Source organism: Protopterus annectens, chromosome 6.part0 (assembly GCF_019279795.1).
Source record: "Protopterus annectens isolate FY-2018-M chromosome 6.part0, PAN1.0, whole genome shotgun sequence".
In the NCBI taxonomy this organism is placed as follows: domain Eukaryota; kingdom Metazoa; phylum Chordata; order Ceratodontiformes; family Protopteridae; genus Protopterus; species Protopterus annectens.
The window spans coordinates 839852499-839876651 of NC_056737.1; the positions used below are offsets into that span (position 1 = coordinate 839852499).

Consider the following 24153-nt stretch of genomic DNA (forward strand, 5'->3'; position numbering starts at 1 on the left):
TGGCTAGGATAACTGCTGTCATTTCTATGACACCGATATGCAAATACAGTTCTTTTCAGAACCACATTCCCTAAGCCAACACCTTCATGGAATCCCCTGAAAAGTGAGCAAATTGCAAAGAATTGTCCCAAACTTTCAAGTCTTCAACACAGACAGTAGGAACCCAAATCCAATAGTCATTTCTTTCGTGAATGATGAAATCAGAGGGTCGACTAAACTACCATCATGAAATCCAACGTACCAGCATTAAACACAGGATATCTAAAGTCCATACCTTGGAGACAGAAGGTTGCTGTAAGATGCAACTCTGTCTTTAACCAAATGAAGAGTCTCCAAAATACACTCATTCACTTTGTATCTAGGGTACAGATCATAAAAAGTCAAAATCAGCACCATAAGAAGTTGGAACTCTAAAATTTGCCATGACTTGCAAGGAGTGGAACATGCAAAACAAACTCATTTGCTGGGCACAGGTGTGTTAAGAACCAGAAATCAGCCCTGAAACAGGGTGGAAATTCACAAGATACACACTTCAACAGCAGTTGTGCATTTTACGACCATCCCCTATGGCAAATGAGAGATCAAAGAATAAAGCTGGGTAATACTACTTCAGTACGAGTAGCTATGTTCAACACCTTGGGAGAGCTTAGATTTTGGACAAGTATAAGGCGAGTAATTGTAGGGTCATCATGGGAAAAGGCTTCCTGAAAATAAAAGTTAGTACTGCCCCTGGCTGCTGTCCACTACTGGCCCAGCGTCTTTTCCCTCTGTACCCTGCTCTTCACTGTGCTGTTCCAGAACATATTTTTCTGTGAACCTACCTGGTGACAAAGGACTCGTCCAACAAACACCCGTGGCTTAGCCTCTACTCCCTGCTCCCACTTTTAAGGATACAAGAAATACCCTGCTCTACACTGCGCTGTTCCAGAACATATTCTTCTGTGAACCTACCTACCTGGTGACAAAGAACCCGTCCAACAAATAGCTGTGGCTTCCTCTCAGCCTCTACTCCCTGCTCCCACTTTCAAGGATATAAGAAAGTATGTCATCTAAGTCCTACCTGTAAAACTTACTACCGTCCACTGCTGCTTCAGGGGTTCAAAAGCTCACCCTGAGCCTGGTCAGCCAGCAGCCCCCCCCCCCATACTAACTACCTTGTACACTAAACTCCTATACCACCTCTTACTACCTCTCTTACTAGCTTTTCCCCCTCCCTTAACTAGCACTAAACCTACCCCCCCCTTACTGTATTTGCTTGTAATTCTAGCTTTGCCCAGTAGGTGGCACTCCTGTCCCTTTTATTATTCTCCTGCTTACTCCCTCTGTTATTCTGTTTGCTTTACACTATACTGCTCTGACCTAGAACTACTCTAACTTCACACTGTACCCTTTATTCTAACTTGCTACACTTCCATGTTTTCTTATACACTCCATACTTATCCCTGCTCCTTCCCACTTCAGGCTTACTTCACTTAGTTTTCCTCCAGCTGCTCCTTTGCCTGTCCAGGAGATCTTATAGAACTTGTACCCTACCCCCCCCCACTACTCTTACCTATCCTATCCATAAGACCAAACCTGACTTCACTTCTCCTTTCTGGCTTCTGTAACCCCAGAACCTTACTCAGCACCTTTAGCATAACCAATAGCCCTCTTGTTAGTCTGTTACCTCCCTCTACTGACTCATCACCTTACACCCCTCCCCTCTCTGCCTTTATTTCTTCCGAAACCCTTAAATACCCCTAGTCTGGCGTGGCACCATCTTTAATACCTTAGTACTGCCCCTGGCTGCTGTCCTCTCCTGGCCCAGCATTTTTTCCCTCTGGTAAGTTGTGCTCGGTTGACCGTATTTGATGTGCCTCATGAAAATTGGGTTTAACGGTTATTTACATGCTTAATGTTAAACTATTATTATTTTTAAATTGTGCAATAACACAAACATATCTGCGGGTGTCTTGGTATACGAGGACTGATTGTCTTAGTTTTAGCACGCCATTTACAGCAGTCTAGAGATGAATCTCCCTCGTGGTACCTCCGTATGAGCGACTGTCTCAGGTGCTGGAATTATGTTTGTAACGGCTGCTCATCAGCTGTAGCGTGGGCTACGTTAATAATGTTAATTGTATGGCAGAAATGCTCGTTTTAAGGCGATTTTCTTGCTGTTTGTCTGTTGTGCTGCAACTTATATTTTGAAAAGTTTAAGGTGCCGGATGTATGTCGGGAATGGCTTTTTAAACAGTGTAACTTGGGCAACATTTAAATGTTTGAATATGTGCGGCAGGCTTGTTAAATGATAAATGTATGCTTTATCATTGCTTGCTACACGGGAACAAAAGCACGAACATTCCCCTTAGGCCAAATGGCCGCTGTAACTGCTGCTCATCAGCTGTAGCGTGGGCTACCCTTATGGTAATTGTATAGCTGATATACTTGCTTATGGTAATGTCTATGCTGTTTCTATCTTTGCTGTCCAGAAACACACTTAGAAAAGTTTTAAGGTGCTGGATTTATGTAGGGAATGGCTTTTTAAACAGTGTAACTTGGGCTACATTTAAATGTATAAATATGTTCGGCAGGTTTGTTAAATGGTAAATGAATGCTTTTTCTTTGCTTACTACGTGGTAACAAAAGCACGAACACTCCCCTTAGGCCAAATGGCTGTTTGTACTGTTTTGACTGCTAGCTTTAGCATGTAACAGCTATTTTATATAGTCTTGTCAACAGCTTAAGTGAACTGGTTTAACCTGCTCTGGCTGCTGCCTGTGCTTCGGCCTTTAGGATTTTTGGTATCTTAGCTCCTTTTAGTTATTTACAGTCATACTAGAACTACTGCTAATTTTACACACATTTGCATAATTAAAAGGCCGGAAATAGCCTTTTCAGCCTCATGCCAACCACACAGAAGCTATACCATGGCCATTAGGATGGCGGGAAACCACATCTATCTATCAAGTTCTATTTTAAATAGGTCTCTCTACTAATAGATATATTAAGTCCTATTTAAAAGGCTGGGTAACGTCTTTTGGCATTCTCGCTAACCACGAGGAAGCTTTTGCCATATGTTGAATCAATTGTGTGGACTCCCTGTCCAAAGGCTAGTGTAGACTTGCGTACTACCAGCCCTAACTCTCATTCAAGCGACAATATATAGCAATTCCTGACACTTTCTACACATTGTTCCTGACTTTTGGCTGCACTGTTGTTTTTTTCATATGTACTTCTATCATATGATTATTTTAAACTAATGAGTTACACGCTATCCTAACGAGCCTATAGCGTATAAACTGCTAGATATTTGATATAAGTAAATACATGCTCTCTTATGATACTGGTAGCTTCTAATGAATCAGTGAATGTTCAGTTTAACTGTTATAACTATTTTCCTGATATCATATTTGTTGATGTTAGCTTCTTGCTACTTACCACTGTTGTCTCTCTCTCTCTCCCACAAGTACCCTGCTCTTCACTGTGCTGTTCCAGACCATATTTTTCTGTGAACCTACCTGGTGACAAAGGACCCATCCAACAAATAGCCGTGGCTTCCACTCAGCCTCTACTCCCTGCTCCCACTTTCAAGGATATAAGAAAGTGCGTTATCCAAGTCCTACCTGTAAAACTTACTACCGTCCACTGCTGCTTCAGGGTTTCAAAAGCTTGCCCTGAGCCTGGTCAGCCAGCAGCCCCCCCCCATACTAGCTACCTTGTACACTAAACTCCTATACCACACCTCTTACTACCTCTCTTACTAGCTTTTCCCCCTCCCTTAACTAGCACTAAACCTACCCCCCTTACTGTATTTGCTTGCAATTCTAGCTTTGCCCAGTAGGTGGCACTCCTGTCCCTTTTATTATTCTCCTGCTTACTCCCTCTGTTATTCTGTTTGCTTTACACTACACTGCTCTGACCTAGAACTACTCTAACTTCACACTGTACCCTTTATTCTAACTTGCTACACTTCCCTGTTTTCTTATACACTCCATACTTATCCCTGCTCCTTCCCACTTCAGGCTTACTTCACTTACCTTCAGTATTCAAGCTCTGCTGACTAATAGTTTTCCTCCAGCTGCTCCTTTGCCTGTTTCTACCCACTCCGTTCGCCCTGCGGGCTCACTCCGCTCCCCTACCCTACCCCCAATTCCCACCACTCCCCCCCTTCTTATCCTACCACTTACCTCACCATCTCCAGGCCACTCCCTCATCTCTCTCCCCTAATTAGAACCACTCAACTCCATTTCGTACCACCCCTGCCCTTACTATCCATCTCCTACACTACTTCACTTCCCAAGTCTACCACTTTTTCAACCTCCTAATTTCTTCCCTCCTTATTTTATACCCTGCTCTATCCCTTCCATAACTGTCGTCTTCTCTCTACAACACCTACTTGCACAATCTTTTCCCTACTTAAAACTACTTTTTACCATGGCCCCAACAAATAAACATTTTCTTAAACATACTAAACCACCACATTGGCCTGTCTTACCATACCTTACCTACTCACCTCCTTTGAATATATCTCTCTCCCTGAACAAAACCATTACATCCAAACACTAACACCCTCTCATCTTCTCCCTTAATCACAGCAACATAACCTGTAATTCCAACTATATGCTACCAAAATTTCACAGAGCAACCCACATTGGCTATTTCTTTTGAAAAAAGACTCTTAACCACTATAAACTCCTTAAATCTCTACAATACCCCCAGGAACACCCGCTCCTAGATGGTGATATTCATCCAAACCCTGGCCCCAAAATTAACTATTAACATTGCCTATAGTCTCAACACTAACAAAACCATGCAACTCTCTCTTCATAGGTCACCTTAACATTAGAAGTATTAACAATAACATTTCCCATCTACATGCTCTCCTTGATGTACACTCATTTGACATACTATGCCTTAAGGAAACTTGGCTTCAACCATCTACTCTAGACTAGGAAATTACCCCTCTGTGCTATAACATCCTTAGAAATGACCGTAAAACCAAAAAAGGTGGAGGTATAGCCATTCTCTATAAATCTAACCTCCAAATTTCCCCCATTAATGTGTTTCCATCATTTGCCACCAATTCTGAAATCCTAACTGCCAAACTCCAAATTAATAACTCCAAATCTATCTACTTTGTATGCATCTACCCCCAGGTAATAATACCAGTACTCTTGAGAACCTACTCAATCACCTCTCTACCCAACTACCCCAGGAGACCATTGTACTAGGTGACTTCAACATAGACTGGTCCATTTGCAGTTCTATGAATCCTACCAATCACATAAACCTCTTTGGTTTCACACAATTAACTCCTACAAGAATCCACAAACCTAGCAATAAGGAAACTACTCTGGATTGGATCCTTATTAATAGCGACCCTGAAACTTAAACTCCAGGAACCCTTCCATATGACAATAGCGACCACATGCTTACCTACATTAGACAAAAAGTCCATACTCCAACTACTCATAACATCAAAACCTCCTGCTCAAACAAATTCTTTAATCCAGACAGCTTTCTAACCAAATTGCAACCATGTGGCTGGTCACCCGGGTCACCACTAACCCATCTAGAACTTGATGAATCCGTTACTTACTTTAATACTAACTTTCTTCAAATCCTTGACTGCCATGCACCTTATCGCACTACTAGAACAAAATCTGCCCCATGGCTCACAAAAACTACGCAGAAGATACTCCTTAGAAATAAAATCTGGGCCAAATGGAGAGCTACCAAATGCCCAACAAACCACCTTCACTATAAACAGCTAAGAAATGCCACCAAGAAGGATATTCTTAGAGATAAAAAAGATTTCTACCTTCAACTACAACAAACCAGCCAACAAACTCCTCAAAAGTTTTGGTCTGGAATAAAGAAACTTCTTCAGCCAGGCAACACCACTACTCCAGACCCAACTGGTTTCAACCATAATAACTCTACCCAGATCCCCGAGGCCTTTAATAACTACTTTACTGAAGCCATTCTAACCCTGGCTAATTCTTTACCACCTTTCACTACTTCCCAAACTAATACCTGCAATACTTCACTACCTACCTTTCAGATGCAACCTGTACCTACATCCCCCTTCATCTGTAAGCTACTTCAAAAACTGAAACCTTGCACCCCTTCTGCTGACCGTCTCCCATCTGAATTCCTACAATAGCCGCAAAAGCCATAGCCTATCCCATCTCCATCATTATTAACAGAACTATCTCAGAAGGCAAAATCCCTGCTCTATGGAAGATATCCCATATCATCCCTCTACACAAAGGTGGTCCTTCTACTGAGCTTTCAAACTATCGCCCTATTGCCTTACTCTCCCCTTTAGCCAAGATCATGGAAAAGTGCGTTCACAAACAATTAACCACTTACTACAAAATAACCTACTTGCAAACTGCCAACACAGCTTTAGACCATTCCATAGTACATCGACTGCCCTCTATCCTTCACAGACTCCATAAATAAAAATCGCAACAATAACTTTTTCCTCTGCACTATTTATTGACCTGTCAAAAGCCTTCGATATGGTTAACTATAACTTACTACTAGACAAACTAAATGCCCATTCTCTCAACCCTCAAACTATACAATGGTTTAGGTCATATCTGGAAAATAGACAGCAAGCAGTACTTTGGCAGAACAATTTGTCTTCGCTACTACCAGTTAATATTGGAGTACCCCAGGGCTCTATCCTAGGTCCCCTACTCTATTAATCTACACATGAACATACCTCAAGCCACCTGCATTCAATACGCAGACGACTCCACCTTAATCTGTACAGCTAAGAATATAGACACTCTCCACTCCCTTACCCAAACTGTTTTTCAAAATGTTGAAAACTGGTTTATGCAACACTGCCTCCTCCTAAATCCCAAAAAAACTAAATTACTGCTTTTTACCCCTACTCACAAATCACCTACTCCTTTCTTTGCTATAACCTCTAACAATGGTACCAACATTACCCCAAATACTACAACCCGCCTACTAGGTGTAACAATTGATAATCGTCTCAGCTATGAACACATCAACTCCACTATAAAGTCTGTTAAAAAAACTTGGTACCCTCTATAGAATCAAACCCTTCCTTACCCCTTCTGCAAGAAAAACTATTGCCCAAACCCACCTCATTTCTACCCTTTTCTATGCCTGTGTTATATATACTAACCTTTCCAAAAATAAGGTCTGAACTCTCCACCTGTTATAATAGCATAGCTAGATTCATCACAAGCTCCCCCTTTAAAACTCACCACTGCCTTAACCTCAAACTAGGATGGCTAGAATTGAAAAACCATATACTCGTCAACAATTACTCAAAAGATCCTATACCACCCTAACAAACCTATCCTTACCAATCTAATTATACTCTATACAAATCTATCCACACTCCGCTCTGCTAATAAGCTTCTAGTTTCCTCAAATAAAGCTAATAAAGCTGGGGATTCACTCTTCGCAAATACTGCAGGAAAAATCTGGAACCAGCTTCCCTCAGAATTATCTACCCTTGCTTCTACTTTTTAAAAAACATCTTAAAGAACATCTAAAAACTCATTGGCTTTGTCCATGCACAAACCCAGACTTTTACTTTACTCTCACCCCTTTCCCTACTCCTTTAACTTAAGTCTCCAAAACAAGTTACTACTCTTTCTTTGAATTATGAGAATAACACTTGTGTCTTCCCTACCAGAGACTTGCTCAAACCTTCTACTGTGTTTTGTATAATTTAGTAGAATTTCTACTAAAACTACTACAATTTAAAATGTATTGTTATTACTCCTTTTAGACTAATTCTACTCTGTACTGTATTCATGTATGCTTCTATACATTAACTGTTGTAGTTCAAAAATGTGTTATTACTCCTTTTAGACTAATACTAGACTGTAATGTAATCCTTTATGTTTCTATACATTAACTTTGTCACTGTTCATGCTTGGAGTTTTTCTCCCCGGGCCTCTACTGAAAATGGACATATATCCAGCTAGACTAGTCCGGTTAACAAATGTAAAATAAAAATAAATAAATAAAAGTTGACAAGGTCACAAAAGCCCTTTGTCATTTGTAAAATAAAGATCTGGAACAATATTCAAGACTTGCTAGTATAAACAGACTTCTTTGCTCTATTGTCATGGAGTTTCGGCACCTGGTGTTTGACAGGATGAGAAATCTGAGAAGAATAAAGGTGCTATGGACTGGAGAGAGGAGATAAAATAAATGAAAAGTCACAAGGTTATTTTTATTTGTATTTGCTTATGAGGGTGCACTGATTAATCGAGACATTTGCAGGCACAGCCAGGGTTAAAGTATTCACAGCTAGTACACCACAGTAAGAAAAGTGCCAACCAAGAAGTAAATTCCAAAACAAAATATACAGGTAATCACAGTCCACTCTTTCGTTGCACTGAACAATGACAACAGGAACTCCCACCAAACTGCCTCCAAAAATTAGTCAGTAAAGGACTCAGAAGTGGTCAAATCCAACTTAAAGTTGGTCACAGATGCTCAAAAATCACAGATTTCTCCCTAGCTAGTTGCAGCAGAACTTGCCGGACCCAAGATAAAGATGTTGAGGCTTTGAAACCTATTGTTAGTGATGAAACTGGAGCTAGGGCCAGCAGTAAAGTGCAGTTGTGTCCACTTACCATAAATGTAGATGTCAAGAGTGTATTCACTGTTGCAGTCATTACATTTGGGTTATCTGCTTGCAGGTAGCCCTCAGTCGGCCTGATTAACAGAGTCTTGGGTCCTGCGTCGGTTGCTGTCCCTTCTTCCATCACGTCAGGTCATCAGGGGTATAAAACATTCAGCAGATGCCATTCCATCAGTTTTTCTTGCCACAGAGGTCAGGTGCCCCCCTAATGGAAAGCAATTAAATATAAAAGTACAATGATATTCCTCCAACAATAAAGCAAATACACCACAAAAGCTTTTAAGCATAGTATATGAAAATAGAGGTATAACCAAAAGAAGTTAGGGGGCTGGAGGGAGGGTAACCAGGACTGCAACAGTGAATACACTCGAAAATCTACATTTACGGTAAGTGCACAACTGCACTATGTTCTTAGTGTTTCACTGTTGCAGTCATTACATTTGGGTAGATTCCCAAAGCTATGGTTGGGAAGAGGAATTTAAATAGCATTAGGACCAGCTATAAATATAAGGCCCTGCAAGACTGCAGTGGCAAAGCCAGTTCTGGATTTAGAGAAAGTATGCATTGAACTCCAGGTAGCAGCTTCTAGGATGTCCCTGGGTAGGGGCGCCTCTGAGAAAGGCTGTAGAGGTAGATGCAGCTCTGGGGGATAGGTTTTCCATGGTGCTTATAGCAGAAATAAATGCAATGGCCTATCCATTTAGAAATGGTCGGCTCTGAAATGGCCTTCCCCTCTGCCCCTGCAGCAAATACCACCAGCATTGTTCAGATTTCCTTTGAGGTTTAGTCCTGCCCAAGTAGAATCTAAGTTGTATGTGCACATCTAAGGAATGCAGTATCCGTTCCCCTTTGTTCTGTGGATTGGGAAAGAGGGTTGGCAAATGAATGGACTGATTAAGAGACGCACTGGATACCACCTAGGGCATGAAGGATGGATTGGTTCGGAGGGACACCCTGTCCGCATAAGATGATGAAAGGCTCCACTGCCATAAGGACCTGTATTTCAGAGACCCTTCAAGCTGAAATGATTGCTAAAAGGAAAGCTGTTTTCCAAGAAAGAAATGTTAAGTCTGCAGTAGCAGCTGGCTCGAAAGGAGGTAGAGCGAGTTTCTCCAAAACAAAGTTAAGGTCCGAGGCAGGGGTTGGAGCTCTCCTGGTAGGTCTCAAATTTTTGGCCCCTCTGAGAAACTGCTTGAGCAGTGGATGAGAAAAGAGGGGAGGGTTCTGTGTTATAATGAGCTGAAATGTCTGAGGTGTGGATTTTAATGTAGAAAAAAGACAGGCCCTTGAGAAGCATCTCAGTTAAGTATTGTAAAATCTGAGGTAAATTGGGCGCTGCTGTGCTCATCCCTTGAGACTGGTTCCAGGCACAGAATCTTTTCCATTTTTCAGCATAAGATTTTCTAGTACTAGGCCTCCTTGCCTCTAAAATATCCATCACAGGTTTACTGAGGGATGGGTAAAGGAGAGATTACGTAATTAGCCAGGCTGCAAGGTTCTGTTAGAAGCTGAGGGTGCAGAATCTGGTTCTCCTGCTGGGACAACAGGAAAGGAGTCTGAAGCAGGTGCCATGGGGATGACAGTGTCACACTGCGCAGGAGGGAGTACCAGTGTTGGCGTGGCCAGTCTGGAGCAATCAAAATCATCCTTGGTTTGTCCGGTTTGATTTTTAATAGTACTTTGGAGAGCAAAGGCAGAGCGGGAAGGCATAGACAGATGGGTTTTTCCAGCTGAAAGACAGAGCATCCACTTTCCAGGCTTGTTTGTGGGGAGTAATTACGCAAAATTTGTAAATGACCAAAAAAAGAACTCCAAATTTGTCCAATTGGTAGTTCTGGAGAGAGGCAAATAGGTCTATATCTGGGCTCCACCATTTGCTTGTCAACATGTTGAAAATTATTGGTTCCTGTTTCCACTAGTGTGGGGCCACGAGGTTTCTGCTTAGTCCATCTGCCAGTGTATTTATTTTCCTGGCAGGAAATGAGCTTGTAGGTGCACTTGGTAGCTCAAGGCTGTGTTCCACAATGGAAACCACGAAAAAACGCACAGAGAGCAGGAACAAGTAGTCCTACCAGTAGTACCAAGGACACCCTCCAAGGAAAATATCAATGAAAATGTGTAATTACACAAGTCCACCAAACGGGTATAAAATCACGTAGTTTATTCAATTCTTACATTCCAACAATACGAACAAATGGTTAAGCGCTTTCACCCAGGTTCAATCCCAGGCTTCCTCAGAACAAAATTCAGTGAAACCAGTGGTGGGTTTAAATACACCCAGCTTGAGCATGTGACATTTCATAATTGAAAGTTCAGTAACTTCCAATCAAGTGAAATACATTAAAACATATTAAAACATAGTAAATACCATAGACATTTTCCCTTATAAAAAACTTCCCATTCAAATGTATAATCTTACATTCTTAATCATTAGTTAAATTAAACTATTATAATTAAATTTTAAACATGTTTAGATACTCTTGAAAAATGTATATAATGGTTAAAAAGTTGTGTGTTGTTGTGTTTACAATAATTATATACCTTTCTGAATAGTGTGTGCTGTTTAAATTGTGTGTATAAATACCACTATAAATAAACAAATAATTAGTATAGTAAGGGAAAATGTCTATGGTATTTACTATGTTTTAATATGTTTTAATGTATTTTACTTGACTGGAAGTTACTGAACTTCAATTATGAAATGTCACATGTTCAAGCTGGGTGTATTTAAACCTACCACTGGTTTCACTGAAATTTGTTCTGAGGAAGCCTGGGATTGAACCTGGGTGAAAGCGCTTAACCATTTGTTCGTATTGTTGGAATGTAAGAATTGAATAAACTACGTGATTTTATACCCGTTTGGTGGACTTGTGTAATTACACATTTTCATTGATATTTTCCTTGGAGGGTGTCCTTGGTACTACTGGTCGGACTACGTTTTCCACAATGCCATGGCTAGTCTGCAGAGGGGTAAGAATGTGTATCCCCCCTGCTTGTTTATGTACCACATAACAGTGGTGTTGTACTGGAAGAATGTGGTCCTTGAAGGCTGTCCGAGCATTCTGTACAGCTAACATTTCTTTGATTGATATGCAGGTGCATTTGACTTTGGTTCCATTTGCCCTGAATGCACCATCCTGCCAGGTGAGCCCCCATGCATGGTCTGATGCGTCTGTTAGGGTTTGGGCTGCAGGGGGTGGTGTGAAAGGTAGTCCCTTGTTTTGGTGGCAGGCCTCTGCCCACCAAAGGAACTCTAGGCATAGGCAAGGTATGATAGGAATCATTGCTTCTAGATCCTGGGAATGTTGACACCATAGGCTTTTTAGATACCACTGCAGTTTCCTCATATGCAGTCTTGCATATGGAATTAGAAGAATGCCGGAGGCCATGAACCCCAAAGGCTTGCGGTATTTGTCATGCAGACAGCATGGTTTTTGTGGCCACTTGTTTGAAGTAGGTTGTCAAATAAATTTGCTTCTCTAGCGTGAGGTAAGCCATCTGGGAAGTTGTATTCAAGCTTGCTCCAAGGAATATAATTTGCTGACAGGGTATCAGGTGAGATTTTTCATTTATGGTGTACCCCAGACAAGTTAGAACCCTTTGTACAAAGGCCAGATGATTCAAAAGTATGTCCTGGCTTTCTGCCTGAATTAGACAATCGTCCAGGTATGGGTATATTTGAATATTTCTTTGCCTATAAAATGCAATAACTGGAGCTAGGCACTTTGTGAATACCCTGGGCGCAGTAGATGAGTCAAAGGGCAGTGCAGAGAACTGATGGTGTGTGTAGCCTGCTTTGAAGAGAAGATATCTTCTGCAAGATTCCCTGATTGGGATGTGCAGGTATGCTTCTTTTAAAGCTAGTGTTGCCAACCAGGCGTCTTTGCCTAGCATAGGAAGTAACTGGTGAAGTCAGCATCTTGAATTTTGGAATCTCCAATGTTTAGACAGGTCCAGGACAGGACGCCATGAATCGTCTTTTCTGGGTACCAGGAAAGGTCTCTAGTAGAAACCTTGTCCCTTTTCGTCTTCTGGTACCAACTGAATAGCCCCCATGCTTGAGAGAAAGTACTTGTTTTTGGGCCTCTGCCCACTGGTTTGGAGGTAGGTCCAGCCATCCGTTTGGTGTTGGCAACGTGTGGAAGTGAAATCTGTATCCCTGGGACACTATTTAAAACCCATTTGTCCTGGGTAATGAGCTCCCAGTTCTTTGCATGAAGAGCAATCTTTTCCCTTTGGTTGATAAGGACTTGGAAATTTTAAAAGGAAGTCATTGAGACAGTTTACCATGGGGTGGGGGGGGGGGTCTTATTACTCCCAGATTTGGAAGTGGAGGCCCCCCACTGCTTAGTCCTGTGTGTTGCCGTGGGACTGAAACTTGGGGTTACTACTGTGTCTGGGTTTGGCTTGAGAAGACCTGGAAGGGACTGGAAAGGACCCATTTTTAAAGGGCCAGTGCCTACTAAATCTAGATGGCTGAACTTGTAAGAAATCTTTAACAGTTTGCATAGATTTACCTTTATCTTGTATCTTTTTAAGAACTTCCTCAGCCTTGTTGTCAAACAGGTGGTCCTGATTTAAGGGAGCATCCAACAAAATCCCTCAAAAGCTAGTTACGAAAATAAAATTGCCAAAGATTCCAAAGACAACCACAAGGCATTCTATAGTTATGTCAAGACTCTAAATGGCAATGCTCAGATCTGCTCTGAACTACAACAGAATGGCATTATATATACTGATCCCAAGGATATTGCCAATATCCTGGCAGATTTAGTGCCAACTTCACTCCCCTCTCACCCCCTAAAGGGCCCATCTCAATACCAAAAGATTGCCAAATTCCGATAATCACAGCCACATAGGTAGAAACAGCACTCTCCAAAGCTAAGAATACAGCATCCATGGGACCAGATGACATCCCAGGCTGGGTACTACATGAATTACAAAATGAACTGGCACCCCACCTAAGTGTCATGTTTAATCATAGCCTCACCTCAGGCTTCGTGCCCACTGAGTGGCGCACAGCTACAGTTATCCCGCTCCACAAGGGAGGATCCACCTTGGATCCCGGGAACTACCATCCCATCAGTCTGACAAGCCTGATCTGCAAGGGCATGGAACGCATGATCATGGAACTTATAAACAAAGACATTGGCAACCTCCGGACACTGGACCCCACTCAGTTTGGGCTTGTGAAGGGCCGATCTTGTCTCCTGAATCTGATTTCGTCGAGTCTGTCTCCAGAGCTGTGGACGAGGGTAAGGAGGTCCACACAGCCTATCTGGACCTCGCCAAGGCTTTCGACACCATCCCCCACTCTGGAATCATAGATAAACTTACTAAGCTGGGCATAAATCCCTACGTCACTCGATGGGTTGCCAACTGGCTTTACTGACAGAACCCAGAATGTAAAAGTAGCAGACTCCAACTCCAGCTCCAGACAAGTGACAAGTGGAGTACCTCAGGGTTCAGTCCTGGGACCACTCTTGTTTGGCATCTACTTCTCTGAAGTACAGGCCAACACTAAGGGACTCTGGTTAAAGTCTGCAGATGACTGAAAACTGGGAGCCAGTAGTGAATCCCCAAATGTGGATATTCTACAAAAGGGCCTTACAGAAACAGATGCCTGGTGCCAAGAAATGTATAGTCATCTCCTTTGGAAAAAACATGTACCCATGAACTACCACATAGGTGGCAGGACACTAAACATCGAAAGTGTGATGAGAGACTTAGGGACACAAGTGGACAGTGGTCACACTTACGATAACCACATCGCCACAGTCAGGAAATCCTATGTTGCACACCTCATCACTAAGGGATTTTCATCCAAAAAAAAAGTAATTGCCCCACTGTACTCATCCTTCATTAGACCCATTATAGAGTATAATGCCCAATTTGGTAAGTACCTCACAAGACATCTGCAACAGCTGTAAAGGCCACAGAAATATCTCACTAAAAGAATCACAGGCCTAAAGCAGATGCCATATGTTGACAGTCTAAAAAAACTCCAGCTATACTCTGTGGCATATCGTCTACTCGGAGGCGATCTCTGCTTAACATACAAGGCCATGTCAAACCCTGAGCTGCTGGACATGCTCCACTTAAAGAAATCCCAATCCCTCAGAGCCACACGCTCCAGGGATCTAAACCTTATCACAATGAAGAAAACATGCTGGAGGGATAGGTTCCTGACCCAGAGACTCCCCATATTCTGGAATAGACTGCCCATACATGTCAAGCAGAGCACCTCATTGGCCCTCTTCAAAAGGAACCTTGATGATTGGATGGAAGATAGGAAATACACCCTGGGGATCATGTCAGTCGCCCTGCTACACAGGGGCCCAGAGAAGTAAATACTGTGGGAAAAAATTTCCAGGGAATTGTTATGGCTAGGCTTGCATAGGCCTTTGGACCGACAGCCTAGTACCAACCTATGAACAATTTAGCTTTAACATGATCAGGTAAAGATTGCTCCTTAAGCCAAGCATGCCTTCTGAGCACAGACCCAGTAACAGCAGCACTGCAAGAAGCCTCTAATAAATCAAAACCACATTGCAAAGTATGTTTTCCAACTTGTTCATCAGAATGCATTAAATCCTGCAATTCTTTATTTTCCCACACAATCCGGAATCATTTTCTGTTTAAGCAATCCAACAACATGTCGCTGATACTTTAACATACGAAACTGGCAGTTTAAAGCCCTAATGGCCAAGGTTGCAGAAGTGTAAACCTTCACACTCAATCTATCCAGCGCCCTAGGGTCTCTATCAGAAGGGGTAGGATTTTTAGCAGTGGAAGCCTTAATGCCCTTTGGCCCCTGAGAAATGGTCTCTGGATCTGCAATAGGATTTTTGAAAAGGAACATGTGGGACTCCGGGACCATGTAGTATCTGTCAGGTTTTCTGGGAGTAGGAGGCAAGGAATCAGCGTCCAAACTAGATTCCGAAAAAGCATCATCACAATGTCTAGTATAGGAGGAACAGCTAAAAGCCTATGATGAAGCAGGCGTAAGAAATCCCTGAGCATAATTTTTGAATCAGAAAAATCCTAGCTTTCCCAGTGGAAATGCTCCCTTAGAGAATGTAAGGTTTCACCAAAAGAAAAATCCTCTGGAGGGGAAGCAGAGGGGAGAAAGTCCTCTGCATCAGAATCCTCATAAGTAGATAAGGGCAAATCCAGATCATCAGCAGAATCAGAAAAAAAAGAATCCTGATCAGAAGGATTCATGAACAACTTCAGTCTTAGGCCTCTTAGAAGGGGGGGGGGGGGGGGGTTGGCTACCCCTGATTAGAGTCATTAGATCTTCAGCCATTCTTATTTATTTTTTAGGCATAGAGGCCTGAGCATGTGGCCCGGGCGTTGTATTTTTAGGCATGGTTCGAGATTTAGGCCTAAGTGAAGGAGTCGTCTGTTTATTATGAAAGCCCGTAGGCCTGAATACACCCTCGGAAGCCGGTGCCTGCACAGCGGCTCTGGACCCATCCAAGGTAGAGACATCCGCGGGTTCCATAGTTGAAGCATCTCGTGGCATACCGGACACCGAATGGGTCTCAGTAGTGGCTGCAAGTCAGAAGTAGCAGGCATCAGGGGCTGCAAAAGTGCCTCACTGAGTACCGGCAAACGGGCTACTGGCTTAGAAGCGTAGTCGGCAGTTTTGGACCTCTGCACCCTGTCTATCTTTGTGTTTTTTCGGAATCCCGGTAGTCGGATGGCTAACAGACATTTCTAGATAATTAAACAGAGAACCGAAATATTTAGAGGCGAAAGTATACAGACGACTGATACTGCGCTGATTAAATAAAACACAAAACTGACAGCAAGATACGTTGTGGTCAAGGCCTAGGCAAGGAATACAGAACGAATGAAAATCTTTGAGATATTTGCTTTCCACAAGTATTGCAATTACTAACTTTTACTGACATCGGTAAGGAGCAAGAAAAAGTTTCCCCAACGGGGTACTTGGTTTTAGTTGAAGACTTTGGTTCTGAAACTCTAAAACGAAAATTTCAGGAGTCGGCCGACTGGCACTTGCAAACTGCATCTGCTTCGGGCACCGCATGGCAAGAAAGACTAATGTAATGGCGTCTGCTGCATGTTTATACCAGACGACCTGACGTCATGGAAGAAGGGACAGCAACCGACGCAGGACCCAAGACTTTATTAATCAGGCCAACTGAGGGCTACCTGCAAGCAGATAACCCAAATGTAATGACCAACAGTGAAACAAGAACATTGTGTGGGTTCTAACAAGCAAAATTATGTTCAGTGGAAACACTTCAAATGGACAAAAGGGACTAGGGCCATACACTTTCTTCCACTTAATACAGTACTCCAGTTCTGGACCAAATAAGGAAAATTTAAAAAGGAGCATCTACTAAGATATACCAGATCCCACCAACTATTCCCATAGTATGGGAAACCATAAGGGTCATGCCACTACACTGTGGCTAGAGGAAAGCTTAAGCCCTGAAAACAATTAGAAATGTTTCAAACAGCTCAACCACAATGTTTCATCCATAATGGCCCTTTGGAGATTTATACATTTGAAGTAAGGCAGTTCAGCAACCACAAGGAAAGCGAAGACTATGTAAATGTACTAGACCTGTCCATTGTAATAAGACACAAAACCATGGGAAAAAATAGTTGAAACAAGATTAAAAAAAAGGAAAAACAAGTGTTCCACAGCAGTATGAATATACATCACAGCGAGCCAATTATAAAGTGTTGTGACATTTTCAGCCTTATCTTACCAATACTGACAGTTTTCTTAATGAAAAGCTTCTTAAACTTTTTCAGGCTGTGTCCAAGCAATACTACAGTACCCCAGGCTGACGTCACTGGAAGGTAAAGCATGGAGGTTTTTCCAGACTACAATGGACAGGATCTTGTACATTAGCTGTGGTGTGCATTACAGTCTATGCTTGCACTCACACTATGCCAGCATCACCAGCTCAGTCCACTTTGGCAGAGTACCGCTTTACCCCTTTTAAGTATAACCTGGACAACTGGATGGGAAACAGAAAATACATGCCTGGGATTCCAACAGTGTCCCTGCTGGACAGGGGCATCAGGTGTTGACGTGTATAAACATGGGCTAAACTCTGGCTAGGCTTATAAGGGCCACAGGGCCTATATAGCCTAGTAACTTTTTATGATCCTACGATGTCACATGTAGAGTATTTTATAAGCGATTTAATTTCAAGAAGTCATGCCATAAAACACACAAAATGGGTGGAAAACGCAACAAAGCACTGGAGTAACTACAAGCCATTGTGCATAAGAGAAGGACAGAATTGTGACTGGACACCAAGGCTATGAAAACTAACAACCAGCTTAGGGGTGTCCACTTCAAGGGGCCTGAACAAGTGAACTTCCTCCTGGGGGATGGCAGTTATTTGATCAATATTTTCTCATGCAACGTTAGCAGCATCCTAGATATCTATAAAAGAAATGGACAGGGGGAACTGCCTGGAAGAAAGTCACATTTGAGTAGATGTCTCTTATAAATACAGGATCATCTGGAAGAGATGAAGCAGTACCTCTAGCCTCCTTCATATCTTTGATAGGAGCCCTACTTAAGAGTTATTACTTGGTCTTGGATGTACACCAAGGCCTCTTGGGTGTAAATGGATTTGATTTTGAGGACACCAAGTACTTCCTGTCATGCAAAACTCTCTCTACTTGACAGACTTGGAGAAAAAAAAGTGAGGCCATTCTAAGAGTTGGGAGAAATCAGACAATCTAAACTATTATTGTAAAGATGACTGATTAATAACAAACTGGTGCCAAAAAAATGGACTGAGACTAAAAGCATTAGTGTATCCTCTGGGAAGTCATCTACCCCAGGAAAGTATAGTTGCGTACACTTACCATAAATGTAGATGTTAGAGTGTATACACTGTTGCAGTCATTACATTTGGGTAATCTGCTGGCAGGTTGCCCTCAGTCGGCCTGAATAAGAAAGTCTTGGATCCTGCGTCGGTTGCTGTCTCCTCTTCCATAACGTCAGGGGTATAAAACATGCAGCTGACGCCCGGACTGCAACAGTGAATATACTCGAACATCTACATTTATGGTAAGTGTAAACAACTGTACTATGTTCTTCGTGTTTCACTGTTGCAGTCATGACATTTGGGTAGAATCCCAAAGCAATGGATGGGAGGATGGAATTAAACAGCATTAGGAGCAGCTATAAGGCCCTGCAAGACTGCAGTGGCAAAGCCTGCCCTGGATTTAGAAGAGAGGCAAATGGTAATGCTTTGTGAACGTATGAACTGAACATATGAACTGAACTCGAAGTAGCAGCTTCTAGAATGTCTCTGGTAGGAACTCCTCTGAGAAAAGCTGCTGAAGTACAAGCAGCCCTGGTAAAACGGGATCTGATCCCCTTAGGCACAGGTTTACCATGGGGCAAGTAGCAGAAACTAATACAATGGCTTATCCATTTAGAAATAGTCTGCTTTGATACAGCCTTCCCTTCTGATCCTGCAGCAAATGCCACCAGTAGTTGCCCAGACTGAGATTTTGTCCTGTTTAAAGTAGAATCTTAGTTGTCTGTGTACATCCAATGAATGCAGAATCCGCTTCCTCCTTGTTCTGCAGATTTGGGAAAAAAGTTGGCAGGTGAATGGTCTGGTTAAGAGCCACACTGGATATCACCTTAGGCATAAAAGGATTGGTCGTAAGGGCCACCCTGTTCGGGTACAAGATAATAAAAGGCTCCACTGCCATGAGAGCCTGTAATTCTGAAACCCTTCTAGCTGAAGCGACTGCCAAAAGAAAGGCAGTCTTCCAAGAAAGAAATTTTATATCCGCGGTAGCTGCTGGTTCAAAAGGAGGTAGGGTGAGTTTTTCCAGCACAAAATTGAGGTCCCATGCAGGAGTGGGCGCTCTCCTGAGAGGCCTTACATTTTTGGCCCCTTTGAGGTACTGTGTTAGCAGGGGATGAGAAAAGAGGGAAGGTTCTGTGTTGTAATGAGCCAAAATGCATGGATTTTTATTGAAGAAAAAGATAGGCCCTTGTGAAGCATCTCAGTTAGGTACTGCAAATTCTGAGGAATATTGGGCTTTGCTGCATCTATTCATTATGCTTGGTTCCAAGCACAGAATCTCTTCCATTTATCAGCATAAGATTTTCTAGTACTAGGCCTTCTGGCCTCCACAATGACATCCATCACAGGTTTACTGAGAGATGTGATTGGTGAAATTATTAGCCATGCTGCAAGATTCAGAATTTGGAGCAGAGTATGCAGAATTTGATAGTTCTGCCGAGACAAAAGGTGAGGTGTTTGAGGCAAGTACCAGGGAGGAAGGTGCAACATTCCTTAGAAGAGGGTACCAGTGTTTGCGAGGCCAGTCCGGAACAATCTGAATCATTTTTGTTTTTTCCTGTCTGACTTTTAGTAAGACCTTGGAGAGTAGAGGCAGAGGGGGAAAGGCATAGACTGATAGGTATTTCCAGCTGAAAGGTACAGCATCCACATTCCATGCTTTTCTGTAATGGGTTCTTGCGCAGAATTCATCCAACTGATGGATCTACTTTTGCCTCTCCCCAAAACAATGTCTGGGCTCCCCCATTTTCGTGTTCACATGCTGAATATTTGTGGATCCAGTTTCCATTCGTGTGGGTCCATTAGATTTCTGCTTAGGTCGTCTGCCAGAGTATTTTGCTTTCCTGGCAGGAATTGACCTTGAAGATGTATTTGGTAAGTCAAGGCTGTGTTCCACGAGGCCAAGGCTAGTCTGCAAAGGGGGTAGGAGTGGGTACCCCCTGCTTGTTTATGTACCACACAACTGTGGTGTTGTCAGTCTTATCAGTAGTTGTCCTGGATGAAGGAAGTCCTTGAAGAAGGTCAGAGAATTCTGTACAGCTAACATTTCTTTCTGGTTATGTAGATGCATTTGGTTTGGGCTCCATTTCCCTTGAATGCATCTCACTGCCAGATGGGCCCCCCCAAGCATAGTTTGATGCATCTGTAGTCAGGGTTTGGGTGGCAGGGGGCTGAATCAATGACAGTCCCTTGTTTTGGTGACATGCCTCTGCCCACCAAAGGAACTCCTGTTGCAGGCAGGGAATGAGAGGAATCACTGTTTCCAGGCTGTGAATGCTGACTCCATAAGCTTTTTAGGTACCATTGAAGTTTCCTCATATGCAGTCTTGCATATGGAATTAGTAGAATGCAGGATACCATGCACCCCAAGGCCTGCAGAATTTGTCTTGCAGACAGCTGGGTTTTTGTTGCCACTTTATGAAGTAAGTTGTCAACTGAATTTCTCTGGCGTGAGGTAAGCAATCTGGGCTGTTGTATTCAAGCTTGCACCCAGGAATGTTATTTGAGAGGGTACCACTTGCGATTTTTCATTTATGGTGCACCCTAGGCATGATAGAAGACTTTTTACAAACGCCAGATGCTGAAGAGTGTCCTTGTCCTCTGCATGAATGAGAGAGTCATCCAGATATGGATAAATTTGAAAGTTTGTCTGCAAAATGCAATTACTGGTGCCAGGCACTTTGTAAAGACCCTGGGCGCAGTAGATAAGCCAAAGGGCAGTGCAGAGAATTGGTAATGCAAATAGCCTGCTTTGAAGAGGAGGTATCTTCTGCAAGATTCCCTTATTGGGATATGCAGGTATGCCTCAAGTCTAGAGTTACCAACCAGGCATTCTTGCCTAGCATAGGCAGGAGCTGTTGTAAAGTCAGTATCTTGAATTTTGGAATGTCCAAGAAAGTATTTAGAATGGATAAGTCCAGAATTGGACACCATGATTCGTATTTTCTGGGTACCAGGAAAAGTCTAGAATAAAATCCTTGTCCTTTTTCCTTTTCTGGCACTGGCTGAATATCCCTCATATCCATGAGGGACATGACTTGTTTCTGGGCCTCTGCCCACTGATTTGGTGGCAGATCTGGCTGTCCGCTTGGAATTGGCAACATGAGGAAATGAAATCTGTACCCCTGGGATACTACATTTAATACCCACTTGTGCTGGGTAATTAAATGCCAATTTTGAGCTTGAAGTGCTATTTTTCCCCCCAAAGGGGCTGCCAAAAGATAGGTGCTTGGAGATGGCAGTGGAAAGTCATTGAGACTATTTACTGTAGGGTTGTGCTTTGTTACCTCCTGATTTGGAGGTGGAGGCAACCCATTGTTTTGATCTGCAAGATCCTTGTGATTGAAACCTGGAGCCTTAGGAGCATCTGGGTTTGCCCTGAGCGGCTCTGTTGGACACAGGAAAGGGCCAATTCTTAGTAGGCCAGTGTCTACAGAACCTGGGTGGCTGCACTTGGCAAGAAATCTTTTACAGTTTGCATGGATTTAGCTTGGTCTTCCACATTTTTTAAAACCTCTGCTGCCTTATTACCAGACTGTCCTGCTGTAAAGGAGCATCCAACAATTTAGCTTTAACATGATCAGGCAGATTTTGCTCCTTGAGCCAAACATGCCTTCTTATCACAGATCCAGTAACGGCAGCCCTGCAAGAGGCCCCCACGGAATCAAAACCACATTGCAAAGTATGTTTTCCAACTTGTTCTGCTGAATGCTATAAATCCTGTAACTCTATTTTCCACACAGTCAGATATAATTTTCTGTTTCAGTAAGCCCATAACATGCTGTCGATATTTAAGCATATGAAACTGGCAGTTTAAAACCCGGATTGCCAAGGTTGAAGACGTATGAACCTTCTTTCCCCATCTATCCAACACCCTGGAGTCTCTATCTGAAGGAGTAGGATTTTTGGCTGTGGAAGCCTCAACACCCTTAGGACCCTGAGAAATAGTTTCAGGATCAGCAGCAGGATTTTTGAAAAAAAATTTTGTGGGAGTCAGGAACCCTGCAATATCTGTCTGGCTTAATAGGAGCAAGGAATCAGGAGCCATGCTCGATTACGAGAAAACATCAACAATGTCTAATACAGGAGGTATTGCCAAAGGCCTATGCTGAGGAAGAAAATCCCAGAGTCTCTTTGGATTCTGAAAAGTCCTGACTCTCCAATGAAAATGTTCCCTTACAGTATGCAAAGTCTCTCCAAAAGAGTAAACCTCAGGAGGAGAAGCAGAAGGGATGGATTCCTCTGCGTCAGAGTCCTCATAAGGTGGAATAGAAAATTCCTCATCAGAAGAAATGGAAACCTGATCTGAAGATTCATAATCAGTGCCTTGCCTAGGCCCTCTTAGCGGAGAGGGGAGGGGGGCCTGATCAAGGTAATTAAATCCTCAGCCATTTTGATAATTTGTTTTTTAGGCATAGGGACCTGGGCACGTGGCTCGTGCGTCAGTTTTTTAGACAGAAGTAGATTTTGGCCTAGTTTTTGACAATGGCGGTTTTATATACAAATGTTGAGGCCAGAAAACACCCTCAGAAGCCGGTGCCTGCTCAGTGGCTCTGGACCCATCCAAGGGAGACACATCCGCAGGTTCATACTTGCAGAATCTTGCAGCATACTGGACTCTGAATGGGTCTCAGTAGAGGCCTGCAACTCAAAAGTAGCGGGCATCAGGGGCTGCGAAAGTCCCTCAGAGTACCGGCGAACCTGCGACTGGATTAAAAGAAGCTTAGTCGGTTTTGGACCTAGACAGTCTTTTTCCTTGCGTTTTTTGTGAACTCGGGTAGTCGGATTGCTAACAGACATATCAGGATAGTTAAATTTTGAACCAAAATATTTAGAAACAAAAATATACAGACGCTTAGTGCGTTGGTTAAATTTAGCACAAAACTGACAGCAAGGCATGTTGTGATCAGGACCTAAGCAAGGAATGCAGTACAAATGAAAGTCCTTGAGGTATTTGCTTCCCACAAGTAATGCAATTAACTTTCACTGACATCAGAAAGGAACAAGAAAAAGTTGCCCCAACGGGGTACTTAGCTTTAGTTGAAGACTTCGGTTCTGAAACTCAAAAACGAAAATGTCAGGAGTCGGCTGACCGGCACTTGCGAACTGCTTATGCTTCGGGCAGTGCGCGGCAAGAAAGACTGATTAAAATGGTGTCAGCTGCATGTTTTATACCCCTAACGACCTGACATCATGAAGAGACAGCAACAGATGCAGGACCCAAGACTGTTATTCAGGCCGACTGAGGGCACCCTGCCAACAGATTAGCCAAATGTAATGACTGCAACAGTGAAACACGAAGAATATCTACAACATTGACAGTATGCCCTTAAGAGCTGACCCAGTTGTTTATAAGCCAAGTTCTTCTATACTGCACAGCTTATAAACAAAGGATTGCAACAAGACCTAGGGATGTCGTCGTCCTTGACTCAGCCCTCATTAGGCCCATCACTGAATACAAGGGCCCCCTTTGCATGTATTGACCTATACAGACATGCAACAACTGAATGTCCACGGAGATACCTTACTAAAAGGATAGAAAACCTGAACAAAATATCCTATGTGGACAGACCCAAGGTCTTTTCATTATACTCTGTATCCTATAGACTGCCAAGAGGTACCTATATCTGCCATTACTGCACTTTAGAAAGTCCAATGGCATCAACAATTTCTGTCTAGGGATTTAAACTTCCCCTG

The 24153-nt window shown here is 42.8% G+C and overlaps 1 protein-coding gene across 1 annotated transcript in view; it reads right to left on the bottom strand.

Moving 5' to 3' along the window:
* The window catches only part of MARK3 (microtubule affinity regulating kinase 3), a gene marked incomplete in the record, with an annotated part of 2430063 nt that overhangs the window by 2022154 nt on the left and 383756 nt on the right, over positions 1-24153 (bottom strand).